The sequence below is a fragment of the Triticum urartu genome, chromosome 7A (genome assembly GCF_056163025.1).
Source record: "Triticum urartu cultivar PI428250 chromosome 7A, HENAU_Tu73, whole genome shotgun sequence".
NCBI lineage: Eukaryota > Viridiplantae > Streptophyta > Magnoliopsida > Poales > Poaceae > Triticum > Triticum urartu.
In genome coordinates this window covers 247,395,180-247,398,795 of record NC_141879.1, presented here as the reverse complement: position 1 = coordinate 247,398,795, position 3,616 = coordinate 247,395,180, and positions in this window count along the sequence as shown.

The window sequence follows — 3,616 nt, the reverse complement described above, 5'->3', positions numbered from 1 at the left end:
AGATTTGAGAACACTTGATGTATGTCTTGCCGTGCGTATCTGTGGTGACAATGGGATATCACGTGATTCACTTGATGTATGTTTTGGTGATCAACTTGCGGGTTCCACCCAGGAACCTATGCATAGGGGTTGGCACACGTTTTCGTCGCGATTCTCCGGTAGGAACTCTGGGGCACTCTTTGAAGTTCTATGTGTTGGTTGAATAGATGAATTTGAGATTGTGTGATGCATATCATATAATCATACCCACGGATACTTGAGGTGACATTGGAGTATCTAGGTGACATTAGGGTTTTGGTTGATTTGTGTCTTAAGGTGTTATTCTAGTATGAACTCTAGGGCTGTTTGTGACACTTATAGGAATAGCCCAACGGATTGATTGGAAAGAATAACTTTGAGGTGGTTTCATACCCTACCATAATCTCTTCGTTCGTTCTCCGCTATTAGTGACTTTGGAGTGACTGTTTGTTGCATGTTGAGGGATAGTTATGTGATCCAAGTATGTTATTATTGTTGAGGGAACTTGCACTAGCGAAAGTATGAATCCTAGGCCTTGTTTCAATGCATTGCAATACCGTTTGTGCTCACTTTTACCATTAGTTACCTTGCTGTTTTTATATTTTCGGATTACAAAAACCTTTATCTACCATCCATATACCACTTGTATCACCATCTCTTCACCGAACAAGTGCACCTATACAATTTACCATTGTATTGGGTGTGTTGGGGACACAAGAGACTCTTTGTTATTTGGTTGCAGGGTTGCTTGAGAGAGACCATCTTCATCCTACGCCTCCTATGGATTGATAAACCTTAGGTCATCCACTTGAGGGAAATTTGCTACTGTCCTACAAACCTTTGCACTTAGAGGCCCAACAACGTCTACAAGAAGAAGGTTGTGTAGTAGACATCATTATGGAGAAGACAAAAAGGGAGAAGATAGTCTCACATCAACTAGGCGTATCAACAGGCTATGGAGATGCCCATCAATAGATATCAATGTGAGTGAGTAGGGATTGCCATGCAACGGATGCACTAGAGCTATAAGTATATGAAAGCTCAAAAAGAAACTAAGTGGGTGTGCATCCAACTTGCTTGCTCATGAAGACCTAGGGCATTTTGAGGAAGCCCATCATTGGAATATACAAGTCAAGTTCTATAATGAAAAATTCCCACTAGTATATGAAAGTGACGAAATGAGAGACTCTCTATCATGAATATCATGGTGCTACTTTGAAGCACAAGTGTGGTAAAAGGATAGTAGCATTGTCCCTTCTCTCTTTTTCTCTCATTTTTTATTTGGGCCTTTTCTATTTTTTTATTGTTTGTCTGGAGTCTCATCCCGACTTGTGGGGGAATCATAGTCTCCATCATCCTTTCCTCACTTGGGACAATGCTCTAATAATGATGATAATCACACTTTTATTTTCTTACAACTCAACAATTACAACTCGATACTTAGAACAAAATATGACTCTATATGAATGCCTCCGGCGGTGCACCGAGATATGCAATGACTCATGCGTGACATGTATGAAAGAATTATGAATGGTGGCTTTGCCACAAATACAATGTCAACTACATGATCATGCTAAGCAATATGACAATGATGGAGTGTTTCATAATAAACGGAACGGTGGAAAGTTGCATGGCAATATATCTCGGAATGGCTATGGAAATGCCATAATAGGTAGGCATGGTGGCTGTTTTGAGGAAGGTATATGGTGGGTGTATGATACCGACGAAAGGTGCACGGTATTAGAGAGGCTAGAAATGGTGGAAGGAAGAAAAGTGCGTATAATCCATGGACTCAACATTAGTCATAAAGAACTCATATACTTAATGCAAAAATCTACAAGTTATCAAAGCAAAGTATTACGCGCATGCTCCTAGGGGGGTAGATTGGTAGGAAAAGACCATCGTTCGTCCCCGACCACCACTCATAAGGAAGACAAACAATAAATAAATCATGCTCCGACTTCATCACATAATGGTTCACCATACGTGCATGCTACGGGAATCACAAACTTTAACACAAGTATTTCTCAAATTCACAACTACTCAACTAGCACAACTTTAATATCACCATCTTCATATCTCAAAACAATTATCAAGCATCAAACTTCTCATAGCATTCAACACACTCATAAGAAAGTTTTTACTATTCTTGAATACCAAGCATATTAGGATTATTTAAGAAAATTACCATGCTATTTAAGACTCTCAAAATAATCTAAGTGAAGCATGAGAGATCAATAGTTTCTATAAAACAAATCCACCACCGTGCTCTAAAAGATATAAGTGAAGTACTAGAGCAAAACTATATAACTCAAAAGATATAAGTGAAGCACATAGAGTATTCTAACAAATTCCAAATCATGTATGGAACTCTCAAAAGGTGTGTACAGCAAGGATTATTGTGGTAAATTAACAAATAAAGACTCAAATAATACAAGACGCTCCAAGCAAAACACATATCATGTGGTGAATAAAAATATAGCTCTAAGTAAAGTTACCGATAGAAGTAGACGAAAGAGGGGATGCCTTCCGGGGCATCCCCAAGCTTTGGCTTTTAGGTGTCCTTAGATTATCTTGGGGGTGCCATGGGCATACCCAAGATTAGTCTCTTGCCACTCCTTGTTCCATAATCCATCAAATCTTTACCCAAAACTTGAAAACTTCACAACACAAAACTTAAAGTAGAAAATCTCGTGAGCTCCGTTAGCGAAAGAAAACAAAAGACCACTTCTAGGTACTGTAATGAACTCGTTATTTATTTATATTGGTGTTAAACCTACTGTATTCCAACTTCTCTATGGTTTATAAACTATTTTACTAGCCATAGATTCATCAAAATAAGCAAACAACACACGAAAAACAGAATCTGTCAAAAACAGAACAGTCTGTAGTAATCTGTAGCTAGCGCAAGATCTGGAACCCCAAAAATTCTAAAATAAATTGCTGGAAGTGAGGAATTTATCTATTAATCATCTGAAAAAATAATTAACTAAATAGAAATTTCCAAATAAAAATGGCAGCAGTTCTCGTGAGCGCTAAAGTTTCTGTTTTTTACAGCAAGATATCAAGACTTACCCCAAGTCTTCCCAACGGTTCTACTTGGCACAAACAGTAATTAAACACAAAAAACACAACCAAAACAGAGTCTAGGTAAATTATTTATTACTAAACAGGAGTAAAAATCAAGGAAATAAAACAAGATTGGGTTGCCTCCCAATAAGCGCTATCGTTTAACGCCCCTAGCTAGGCATAAAAAGCAAGGATAGATCTAGGTATTGCCATCTTTGGTTGGTAATTCTTCAATGAGGCATCTACCATCCTTAGGAATTTCTTTCTTTTTAGTTATTATCAAACTTTTAGGCACAAGATCGAAAAATTCATTTGTAACAAATGGTTCCATGATGATAGCAACAAGATTGGGATGAATACTTATAGATTTGAGGTCCGCAGTTTCCTTACTAGAGGATTCACCCTTATTTTTAGGAACATACATAAGCTTTGCAATTTTAGTCGGAGGACTTGGAGTATTATTTACGGAATAAAAAGTGGTTCCCAAGTTGGTAATGATACCCTCAAGTTTATCGATTCTAGTGGAATC